The sequence below is a fragment of the Aedes albopictus genome, chromosome 2 (assembly GCF_035046485.1).
Source record: "Aedes albopictus strain Foshan chromosome 2, AalbF5, whole genome shotgun sequence".
Taxonomy (NCBI): Eukaryota; Metazoa; Arthropoda; class Insecta; order Diptera; family Culicidae; genus Aedes; species Aedes albopictus.
In genome coordinates, this window is record NC_085137.1 from 331,047,312 (window position 1) to 331,060,765 (window position 13,454).

A 13,454-nucleotide genomic window follows, 5' to 3' on the forward strand; every position below is an offset into this window, starting at 1 on the left:
CGATGGCGGAGAACCATTAGGTAGAAGAAAAAACCCGGATTAATCCACCTAGTGGTGATAGTGCCTTTCTCGTCGAATATGTACTCATGATCTTTCCGTCGACGTGAGCATCCTGAATCCTGTGAATACTTTATTTATAAAAGCAAGAATTTTATCCAAGCCACCGTCGAGTTGGGAAACTTACTGATGGCACATATGTCCGGTGTTAAGTTCAATTTATAGGCAGAGCTGAAAAATATCAGACCTCTTAGTTGACTGCGTGACCACCTTTACTATTACTGGAGACCCATCAATACCAAGACGATAATAACAAGCTTAAAAATATAATTTATTTCACAACCAAAAATCGCTTTCACATATTTCCCAAGCAACACACATGCTATATATTAGCTACGACAGCGCAAGTTTTGGTCGTATAGAAGTTTATTTGACGTTATTCCAACACAATGTTAGAATTACGTAAAATAAACTTCTATACAACCAAAACTTGCGCTGTCGCAACTAATATATAACATGTGTGTTGCTTGGGTTATCGCTTGCATCGATTATTTTAACTGTTATTACCACTTCCTGTGAGATACCCGGAACCGGTTGCAAGACTGTACCTATTGTCTCAAATATGGTCTGAGACTAGTTTCTTGCTTACTGTTCAACAGGTTTTCTGAAAAGCCGAAAATTGATATGCATGCATGGATTTGATTCATTTTACATTTTGGTCATTCTGGTGGGACATACAAAATGGGTTGTACCGGTAGTCTCTAATGTGATCTGAGTCTATTTTTTTGTAAACCATTCACCAGGTTAATGAAAAAGCCGGGGTTTGATATGTCGCATGCATGGGTTTGGCTCCTATATGCATTTGATCACTTCCAGCAAGACACCCGGAACCAGCTCCGGAATACTACTGGTTGACTAGAATATGGTCTGAAACCATTTTCTTGCTAACCGTTCATCAGGTTATCTAGAGAGCCACTTCCGGCGAGACATCCGGAACTGTTTCTAGAGCACTACCGGTAGTCTCTGCTGTAATCTTAGGCTATTTTCCTGCTTACTGTTCACCAGGTTATTGAAAAAACCGCTATTTGATGTGACGCATGCATGGATTTTGTCAAGGGTTTGGTCACTTATATTTGACCACTTCCGGCGATTCATCCGGAGCCGGTTCCGGAACACTACCGGTAGTTTCTGCTGTGATTAAAGGCTATTTTCCTGCTTACCGTTCTTCAGGTTATCGAAAAAGCTGCTATTTAATGTGTCGTATGCATGGGTTTGTTTCCTATCTACATTTGACCACTTCCGGCGGGACATACGGAACCGCTTCTGGAATACTACTGGTTTTCCTAAATAAAGTCTGATTCCATTTTATTGCTAACCGTTCACCAGGTTATCGAAAACGCCGCTATTTGATGTGTCGCATGCATGGGTTTGGGTCACTTTTATATTAGACCACTTTCGGCGGGACATCCGGAGCCGCTTCCGGAACACCACCGGTAGTCTCTGCTGTGATCCAAAGCTATTTTCCTGCTTACCGTTATTCAGGTTATCGTAAAAGCTGCTATTTAATGTGTCGCATGCTTGGGTTTGGTTCCCATCTACATTTGACCACTTCCGGCAGGACACACGGAACCGGTTCTGGAATACTACTGGTTTTCCAAAATATAGTCTGATTCCATTTTATTGCTAACCGTTCATCAGGTTATCTATAGAGACGCTATTTGATGTGTCGCATGCATGGGTTTGGTTCAATTTTATATTTGGCCACCTCCGGCGGGGCACTCGGAACCGGTTCCGGAACACTACCGGTAGTCTCTGCTGGGTCCAAGGCTTTTTTCCTGCTTACTGTTCATCAGATTATCGAAAAAGCCGCTATTCGATGTGTCACATGCATGGATTCGGCTCACTTTTATATTTTGCCATTTCCGGCGGGACATCCGGAACCGATTCCGGAATACAACTGGTTCAGATATGGACTGAGAGTATTTTCCTGCTTACCGTTCGTCAGGTTATCGAAATAGCCGTGGTTTGATATGTCGCATGCATGGTTTTGTAGCATTTTCATATCTGGCCCCTCCCTGGAGTACCGATCCGGAACACCTAAATGGCCATAACTCCGGAACGGCTGGACCGATCCGAACCATTTTCAATAGGAAACAATGGGACCAGATTCCGCGTCGAATGAACCGTCGGTCAATAAAATCGGTTGAGGTTTACTGCCAAAAAAAGATGTGAGTTTATTTTGTACACACACATACTCACACACACACATACACACACACACACATACATACACACACACAGACATCACCTCAATTCGTCGAGCTGAGTTGATTGGTATATGTGACTCGACCCTCCGGGCCTTCTATCAAAAAGTCAATTTTGGAGTGAACATATAGCCTTTCCAGTACACTTAGTGTACGAGAAAGGCAAAAACGCATTCTGACGGTCGGTGCCAGTCAAATGGGGTTTTCTCCAAGTGAACGGCATTTGTAGGGTAGGTTGGGAAATTGGAGTCGGGGGTACTCGAATTTTCATTTAAAAAAACACTAGTTTTGTTAGGAAAATACATCAAATTTTCTCAGAAATCCAAAAAAATATTAACTGGAAAAAGTTTTCCACAAAATTTTGCACAGTTGATAAAATTCGTGAAGAAAAGCCGGAAAAACAATGCCAAAACTCGTGGAAAATTTGCAAAAAATATTTTTGAGAAGGTTGAATCCTGAAAAAATTTGGTTTTATTTTCTAAAAAAAACTTTGTTTCTACGATGCTTCGTTCTTGAGTTATGATTTTTCAAAGAAAAGGCTTATATGACACATTTGGACATTTTCCAACAAAATTGGCCATAACTCAAAAACAAGAAAAAAAGTGCATTCCAAAAATTTCAGCGATTAAAGCATATGGAATAACCTTCTCAAAAATATGTTTTGCCTTTCTCGTACACCAAGGTGTACCGAAAGGCTATATGTTCACTCCAAAAACGAAAATTTTATAGAGCCCTCGGAGGGGTCAAGTCTTATATACTAATCGATTCAGCTCGACGAGTTGAGATGATGTCTGTGTGTGTGTATGTGTGTGTGTGTGTATGTATGTGTGTGCGTATGTGCGTGTGTGTGTGTGTGTGTGTGTGTGTGTGTGTGTGTGTGTGTGTGTGTGTGTGTGTGTGTGTGTGTGTGTACAAAAAGGTCACCTCATTTTTAGATAGTAAATATCAACCGATTTCAACGACCGATGGTTCATTCGACGCGGCATATAGTCCCATTGTTTCCTATTGAAAATGGTTCAGATCGGTCCAGCCGTTCCGGAGTTATGGCCATTTAGGTGTTCCGGACCGGTACCCCAGGAAGGGGCCAGATATAAAAACGCTACAAACCCATGCATGCGACACATCAAACCACGGCATTTTGAATAACCTGATGAACGGTAAGCAGGAAAATAGTCTCAGACCATATCTGGACCGGTAGTGTTCCGTAAACGGTTCCGGGTGTTCCGCCGGAAGTGGCCAAATATGAAAGTGAACCAAACCCATGCATGCGACACATAAAACAGCGGCTTTTTCGATAACCTGATGAACAGTAGGAAGAAAAACATTGTCAGACCATATCTAAACCGGTAGTGTTCCGGAACCGGTTCCTGGTGTTCCGCCGCAAGTGGCCAAATATGAAAGTGAACCAAACCCATGCATGCGACACATCAAACAGCAGCTTTTTCGATCACCTGATGAACAGTAGGCAGGAAAACATTCTCAGACCATATTTGAACCGATAGTGTTACGGAACCCGTTCCAGATGTCCTGTCGGAAGTAGCCGAGTATAAAAGTTAAACGAACCCTCACATGCGACGCATCAAATCGCGGCTCTTTAGGCAACCTGATAAACCTTTAGCAAGAAAATAGTTTCAGACCATATTTGGATCAACCGATAGTGATCCGGAACCGGTTCCAGGTGTCCCGCCGGATGTGGTCAAATGTGGAAGAGAACCAAACTCATGCCTGCGGTACATCAAACAGCGGATATTTAAATTATTTGATGAACGATTAGCAAGAAAATAAGCTCAGACCACAACTAAGATCTCTTTGAAGACTACCGAAGTGGCCAAATGCCAAAAGGCACCAAACACATGCATGTGACACATCAGAAAGCGGCTTTTCAGATAACTTGATGAACGGTTGGCAAGAAAATAGGCTCAGACCACATTAGACAATATCGGTAGTGTTCCAGAACCGTTTCAGTTGTTACGCCAGAAGTGGCCAAATGCACAAATGAACCAAACCCATCCATTAGACGCACCAATTCATGGCTTTTTAGGAAGCCTGATGAACAGTTAGCAAGAAACTAGTTTCAAACCTGTAGGAGATGAAATTTGAAGTGTCTACCCCCTTGGTTTACCACGAGCTGTCAGTCCTATCCCCCAAGTCAGGTATAGAGTTTTTGGAGAGTTTTGTAGAGCACACGTTCCCGCCAGCACACTTCCTGTTAAGCTAGCGTAGGCAATAGTTGGAAAAATAAAAAACGCTACAAATTTCAGAAGTGGGATGGTGAAAAGTGAGTCCGCAAAATACTAAATCAACGAAATTCGAACGTAAATAAGTGTTGCGCGGCGGTAGTGCTATGAAGTAAATACAAGTGACGGATAACGCGGATTTTCGACAAAAACGAATCCATCGGATCACGCCTTTGGTCGGTGGAAACGAAACGCCATTTTGGAACGAATGCCGAAAATCAAACGTCGACGAAACGCCACGGACGAACGAGAAGAGGACGCAATTATAAAGCAGGAGCCCGAACACCAAGCAAACGAACCGAACATTCTACCGGCGGGTGACACGGAAATGTCGTTGAATTCGGCATCTCAAGCAACACAGGAGGCAAGAGGGGCGCGCCCGCTGCACCCGGAAGAAGTGAGGGCTTTGATCAGCGAGTTTGATGGATCGTACGATGCGGCCATTTGGATGCGGAAGGTGGAGCATTATCGGAAACTGTACGGGTGGACGGACAATGCCGCCCTGCTGTACGCAACAACAAGGTTGGCTGGTCCGGCGAAGCTGTGGTACAGCTCAGTGGAGGAGAAAATATTCGGCTTCCAGGGATTCAAAGTGATGTTGTTGACAACCTTTCCGAACTACCATGATGATGCAGATATACATCGAGAGTTGATGACGGCAGTGAAAGCTCCACAGGAAACCTACGACCATTACGTTTTCCGGGTACAAAACATCGCCAGCAAAGGACAGGTTTCGGAATCCTCGGTGGTGAAATACATCATCAGTGGTCTTTCCCGGGACAAGCTGTATCACCAGATTGCGGCAAACGAGTATACTACTGTTTTCAGTTTGTTGAAGCGGATAAAGTGGTGCGAATCAAACTTTTTGATGAGGAAACCAGAAGCAAGTGTATCACGTCCACCGATGCGTCAATCCGGATCCGGTGGGAGAGCTGGAACAGGTGCAACGGCTGTTGGAGCGGCTGATATAATTTGCTTCAATTGCAACGATCCGGGACACAAATCGGTGAACTGTACGAAGCCACAACGACGACCCCGCTGCACTTCGTGTTTGAAGGTGGGACACAGCGCAGAACAGTGCTTCAAGGTGGCGAACGACGGAAAAGCAGGAACATCGAAGGCGACGGTTGCTATGATTGCAGCTAACGATGGAGAGACAGCCACACGGGATGCAGTTCCCAATGAGCTGATCGACACGGACGAGGACGGGATGACGACATGCGATGCGATTATTGGGCGGCGATTGAAGCAGCTCAAACTGCTGGTTGATTCTGGCAGTGCGGTGAGTCTAATTAAACGATCTGAACTTGCAAATTTGGTTAGGGTAAATAGTAGTGTAGGGAATCCTCCAATAGATATTACCGGGATCAATCAGTCCAAAGTAAAGATTGAAGGTTGTATGAAAACGAAAGTGATCATCAAGGGAAAACTGGTATTTGATGTTTCGTTTTGGGTGGTCGATAATGAGACTATGGGTGTAAGCGCTATTTTGGGTCGTGATTTCCTCAGACAGAACAATATAACAGTGATACGTTTCAAGAAACCTGAATTATCGGCAATAGGCAGTCGATTTGATCTGAATATGATGAACGAGGCGTTTGGAGTTGGCTTGCCTGCGGCAGCTGACTATAATAGTCTTGAGTTGGTAGTGGGTGACGATGTCGAGACAAGGCAATACGGGGAGCAAATTAATTCCGATTTCGATACGTTTTATTGTCAAAAACAGCCAGACGCTAGTAAGGCTGTAAAGTATGTGGCTACGATACGCTTAAAGGAGGATAAATATTTTAACGTTTCTCCTCAACGAATGGGGAAATTCGAAAGGGACGCGGTTGATGAAATAGTTGAAGGTTGGTTGCATGATGGTATCATACGCGAAAGCGAGTCCCCATATTCAAGTAGGGTGGTCCTTGTTAAGAAAAATAATGGTCGGTATCGATTGTGTGTCAATTTTAAGGCGCTGAATAAGTTGGTTGAACGAGATCGATTTCCACTTCCGATAATTGAAGATCAAATTGCCAAACTTGAAGGGATGAAGTACTTCTCTACGATGGATATGAAGAATGGATTCTTTCACGTTGAGTTGTCTGAGGGTTGTAAAAAGTACACGTCATTTGTTACGGAAAACGGGCAATATGAATTTAACAAGCTGCCGTTTGGATACACCAATGCGCCGTCCGTGTTTTGTCGCTATGTGGCAAAAGTTTTGAATCAGTTCGTCAAGTCTGGTGAGTTGGTCGTTTTTATGGATGATTTTATGCTATTCACGAAAACCGTTGATGAGCATCTCGACCTTTTACGTCGCGTTTTTTCGGTTTTGAAGGATAATGGCATTGAGCTCAATCTTGAAAAATGTCGATTCTTAGTCACGCAGGTCGAATTTGTTGGGTATGACATCCGTTCCAACCAGATTAGCCCATGTGATCGTCATGTCAAAGCCGTCCGAGATCTGCCAATTCCACAGAGTGCAAAATGTCTGCACAGGTTTATGGGTTTGTTGAGCTACTTTCGGAAGTTTATCAAAGGTTTTTCTTCTATTGCGAGTCCTCTATATGAGTTGCTTAAAAAAGATTCGGTTTACAATTTCGGCCCACAACATCTGGAGGCGTTTGAAACACTTAAGGCCTTGCTCGTATCTCGTCCTGTTCTGAGCATTTATTCTCCGGTAGCTGAAACGCAGCTGCATACGGATGCTTCATCGCATGGGTTTGGCGGCATTCTCATGCAACGGCAGCAGTGTGATGGCAAGTTTCATCCTGTTATGTTCTTCAGTCGCAGAACAAACCCAGCAGAAAGTAGGCTACATTCGTTCGAGTTGGAAACTTTGGCGGTGGTTTATTCGCTCCAACGCTTCAGACATTATCTTATTGGTATTCCGTTTGAGATTGTTACGGATTGTAAGGCTCTGAAGCACACGTTAGAAAGACGGGACACCAACAGCAAAATTGCTAGATGGGCAGACTTCATCGCCGAGTTCGATAAGCAGATAGTACACAGGTCGGGAGAACGAATGCAACACGTCGATGCGCTATCAAGAATGTATGTTCATGCCGTAGAGACAAATGGAGAAGGAGAACGGAATTTGTTCGAAGATTCGCTATATGTTGCGCAGATTAAAGATGAAAAGCTGTGTCGTCTCAAATCATCGGTCGAGGAAGGCAAGGTAACTGGCTATGAGGTTCGTGATAATCTGTTGTATAAATCGGATAAAGGTCGTCTCCTGTTGTATGTCCCACAGGAATTGGAGGAATCGGTTATATATAGATTTCATGATTCACTTGGTCATTTTGGCAAAGACAAGGTGATGCAGTTGATAAAACGTTCTTTTTGGTTTCCACAAATGGCTGATAAGGTTCTCGCGCATACAAAAAGGTGTATTTCCTGTATTATGTACAACCCAAAGACTAAGAAGACAGATGGAGAGCTTCAAAGCATCGATAAGGGCAATAGACCGTTCTGGATGGTTCACGTAGATCATTTGGGTCCGCTGGAAGCAACGAAGGGCAAAAATAAGTACGTGCTAGCAGTGGTTGATGGGTTTTCCAAATTTATTAAGCTCTATCCTACAAAGACGACCAATACGCATGAGGTTATGAAACATTTGAAGTCTTATTTCATCAACTACAGTGCCCCTCGGATACTAGTCTCGGATCGGGGAGCGTGTTTTACTTCGCAGGCGTTCAAAAGTTTTGTTGACACGCATGGGGTTGTCCATAGTCTGGCAGCGACTGCTTGTCCGCAGGCCAACGGTCAAGTGGAGCGGTATAATCGCACGTTAGTTCCTCTCTTGGCAAAACTAGTTGAGTCCTCCAGTTGTTCTTGGGATAGTGCTTTGATCGACGCCGAATATCTCTTGAACAATACTTGGAATCGCGGTTCTGGGTCGATACCGTCGAAGCTTTTGTTCGGGGTTTTGCAGCAACGAAGGATACCCAATGATGCCGTGCAGTATTTTCAGGACTTGCTGGAATCTCCAGAACGCGATGATTTGGAACGGTCTAGGGACGAAGCAGCTATCCGCATCCGAAACATTCAGGATTATAATAAGCGAAAACACGACAGTAAGTGTTTGAAAACTGCTTTTAAAGAGGGTGATCTGGTTGTAATCCGTAGTGTTCCTGTTGTTGGTGAGAATAAAAAGTTGAGGCCACGGTTCAGAGGCCCCTATCAAGTCAAAAGGGTGCTGGATAGAAATCGTTATGTCATTGCCGATATTGACGGGTATCAGGTGTCGGGAAAGCACTTTGAGGGAATATTCGACCCACAAAATATGCGTCTGTATAAACGAGATCCTTCGGGAAATTCACAAGATGATTCTGAAATTGAACTAAGTGATGATGATCAGTAAAAAGGTTTTCCTATTTATTGCAGGAGGATAATGATGATTAAGATGATTGTCATAAACTGTTCAGATCGCAACGAGACCACACAAATGTATCAAGAGATAGGGATTCAGGGCTGGCGAGAACTTTTGTAGGATGGCCGAGCTGTAGGAGATGAAATTTGAAGTGTCTACCCCCTTGGTTTACCACGAGCTGTCAGTCCTATCCCCCAAGTCAGGTATAGAGTTTTTGGAGAGTTTTGTAGAGCACACGTTCCCGCCAGCACACTTCCTGTTAAGCTAGCGTAGGCAATAGTTGGAAAAATAAAAAACGCTACAAACCATATAAGGGATAATCGGTATTGTCCCGGAATCGGTTCCAAGTGTCCCGCTGGAAGTGGTTAAATGAAAAAGTGATCCTAACCCATGCATGCTATACAACAAATCGTGACTTTTTAGATAACCCGATAAACGGTTAGCAAGAAAATTGGCTCAGACCGCATTCAAAACTACCGATAGTGTTCAGGATTGGGTTTCTCGGGTATCCTACCGAATGTGGCCAAATACAAAAGTGAACCAAACCAATGCATGCGACACATCAAACCGCGTTTTTTTTTTTCAAATAAGGGAACGTCCGTAAATTACGTCACACAAATTTTGACAATTTTTAACTCCCCTTCCCCCTATGTCACACTTTTTGTATGAGGCCTCTAAAATTTTAGTATGGGTCGTCACACTTTGCCGAACACCTCCTCAAAGCGTGACGTAATTTATGGACATTCCCTAACCTGAGGAACGATTAGCAATAAAATAGGCTCAGACCACATTAGAGGCTACCGATAGTAATGCAGAACTAGCATTGGGTGCTTCACAGGAACTATAAAGGTGAACAAAGTCAATGCAAGCGATAAATTTGTGTAAGAGTGCAACATCTTGACTAAACTAAGACCACATATATACAGACGTCTCACTCTACTCACTAACCATCGTGCTTGTTTCAACGGTTGAATCAAATATAAATCAAGCCTAACTTTACCAAACACCGTATGTAACATAGAGTAATGCGGGGCAAAAGTTCGCACCTAACAGTCTTTATCAAATAACTATTAGGGACAAGGTATTTGGAGTACATTGCTGAAAATTTCTAGGGCACCGTTTTTTGGAACCGTTGAACGGATTCAGAATAAAATACATCACGCTGTTGACAACCACTGAACAGTTAGCGTGATGCATTTTCACCCAAATCCGTTCAACGGTTCTAAAAAACAGTGCTCTAGAAATGTTTAGCTATGTACTCAAAATAAATATCGTTGTTTCTCGTTAAACGAATCCCTGTCATGTTACCTTCGAAACGTAGTACTAGATTTTTTCACGTTCCTTTGGTAGTTCTAGTAATAAAAATTTTAATTCAAGTACATACTCAAATGCGAACTTTTGCCCCATAGTTTGAAGTTCATTAATTTCATGTAAATTCATGTTCACCATTTCACTCTATGCACGAAATGTGTTTCTTTCAATTCATGACATTACATGCCAATTGGAACACGGCCTGGTACTCAGCTTTAGTATACAGTGTATTATATGAACACTTCCAAAACTTATAACAAAGAGCGTTACTGAAGTTGTCAAAATACATTGTGAAGGAATTACAATTGTAAGTGTTACACAAAATACTTGAAAAAAAAAAAACAAATATGCTGCACAACTTTTGAACGGGACTGTAATTTTAATCTAACCTTCGTCAGTATGGTGATGAATTATAAGTATGAATTTACAAACTAAGCTATGAAAGACCCCCAAAAAAGTAGAACAACATAATATTCCCAAAAACTTTCAAAGGTTGACATGAATATGGCGAAAAAATGTTCCAAAATGTTTTTCAGCCATTTTCATTTTTAAAAGGCGAACACACTGATAGCCTTATAATCGATTTTCTTCCAAAAATAAGTTCAAATCCTTTTTCAGAATGATTTAAAGATGCATACTACACATATTATACATAATGTTAGTTTCTATACGAAATCGGCATTGCTTCAAATGTTTTGTAACTATATTGATGCTCTAGATTCAGATATATAGTGTGAACTTTTGCCCCACAGCTACTGCGAACTTTTGCCTTACTGTCGAGGCTTTAACAATGTTCCTTCCTACAAGAAACACTAGAATCTTGATACGGTTGAAATATGTATCATGGTAAAGCCGTGGTTTTGTTAATAAATGTAACGATTCGTGCACCGCGTGTAGAGCACCCCTGCAACGATCACCAGTTCCAGACATCAGTTACCAATGCCACACACCTCAGACGCAGACCAGTCGATGCATTCGGAGAATTCGACGATCGATCGGCGATCGGCAACGAGAGATTGTTCGGCCAGCAAACGCGTGCACGGAAAGATCGATGGTGTGGTTGAAATGAATCCAGGCGGGAGGAGAGAGATATGAGATACGGTGGAGACCTCGGTGTAGACGACGGCTCTCTGGCGCAAGCAGAATTCTCACCGTCTATCGTGAGAGGCGGCGGTTTGTTCGTCTGCGATCAGTGTGCGTTCCTTCAGTAGTTGTCAGCCCAGGAAGCAAGCCAGGTGTGCTCGGGCATGGAGTCCACTCACTTCGGAATGATGGCCCATGCACAGAAATTTTCTAAACAAAGCAATAAAGGAAGACTCCATAAATAGGGACCGAATTGTAGACCACCCGATAGGTAGTAGAATGTCCACATCACGACGGTTTCAAACCGAACAGACTCAATATATACCAAAACTTCCGTATGACATTCTTGAGTTTAGCAAAGCCATCTTGACAAGGAAACCTTGACCGATTGAACCCCTGAAAAAGCCCCATACGGACCGAAAAGTCGGAAAAAATCATAAACTAGTGTTTTCGATTTCTCGAAAAGACTGCAAAGCCAACATTCTGAAGCAAAACTATCCCAGTCGTATCCCGACCAAGGAAAGATCATGAGTACATGTTCGACGAGAAAGGCTATATCACCACTAGGTGGATTAATCTGGGTTTTTTTATATTTTTAATATTTTTTACGAGTTCGGGCATAGTTTTTCCGACTTTTCTTTACGAATTTTCTCTACTGGGGAAAACTTTTTCCAGTTCATATTTTGTTGAATTTCTTAGAAAATTTGCTTTCATTTAAATTAAATAATCTTTGTTTCTATGATGCTTCGTTCTTGACTTATGATTTTTTAAAGTAAGTAGTGTCAGGGGAAAGCAAAGAATTTCCACCTGAGTTTTCCGGGAAAATAGGCGACCCTGATTTTTTCTCATTTTTTTGTTCATATATCCATGAGCCCTGCCTGGCGAAAAAGTTTCATGAAAATCTGGGACCCTTCGGCCCAATCCCGTACGGTAATAAAAAAAAATGCCCTGGTGTATTTAAGAGGGATGGTGAATATGGTGTTCCCAAGGGATTGTTACAGGCCCATGAGAGTTCCTTTTGGTATGAGTAAGGGGTGATACACAAATTATGTCACACAAAAATCGATCCTTTTCAACCCCCCCCCCCCCACCCCCTAAAAGCGTGACGTAATTTGGACACGGACCCTAAATAAATCTACAAGCATAACTAGTATCGCACCATAAAGAATAAGGACAAAACCTATTGACATAATTTAAATTCGGTTATTTAGCACTGCTTTTTCCGTGGCGCAAAAGTTAAAAGTTATGGACAATTTTAATTGCTTTTATGGAGTTATTCATATTCTATATGGTGCACTCTGATAATAGTTATGGAGCATTTTTCAATTTACTTTGGTACAATTTTAATATTGTATAGTGAAATTTAGTTTTTCTTTGGAGCAATATTCAATCACAGAGAACAGACATCCAGGCAAGAACAAATTTCATTCGGAAAGTTGTGTAAGGATTTGAATCTTTACTTGAGTAAGGTTGCAAACCAATACACGATGACAACACTAACGCCACCAAACACCATTTTGCCACAGTCAATGGTGAATTGAAACATTTCAAGTGGTGAATTAAATTAGTATGGAAAATTAACTGATTGCAGCGCCACGCAATTGCCACTTGTGTTGCCGATTTCAAATGGTCGTTAAATTCCTTACACAGTTTTGGAACTGGACTTGGATGTCTGATCTCTGTGATTCAATTTACTATGGGAAGATTTTTGTAAGTTTTATGGAGCATTTGTATTCTTTCATGGAGCATTTCAACATTATTCATTGGTGCAAAATTTCACTGCAAATTTTACCAGTACATTTCCAAAAAAGTATGGAACGTTTCCAATAATGTATGAGAAATATTGCACATTTCTATGTGTTTATTTGAAACGCTTTTCTACGGAACGTTTCTAGTTTTTTTTTATGTGCAATAAATAGGCTTCCCTGAGTAGCCAGCTTATCAGCAAAAACATATTTATCAGGTATAATAATACGCCTAATTGAAAAAGTTGTTAGAAGTCTCTTAAATCTCAGTAAATTCGTCTAGCAATTTATTTTAGAAAATTGGAACTTCTGAATTCATTCACAAATTTCGCGAAGGATTTTTTTTATAATAAGGAGGAATTCCTGGAGAAAATCCTTAGAGGTTCCCGCAGGATGATCCTCCAGGGATTCATAGATAAAATCGCTAAAGTTTTCTTCAGATTTTTTCTAGAAATTGCTT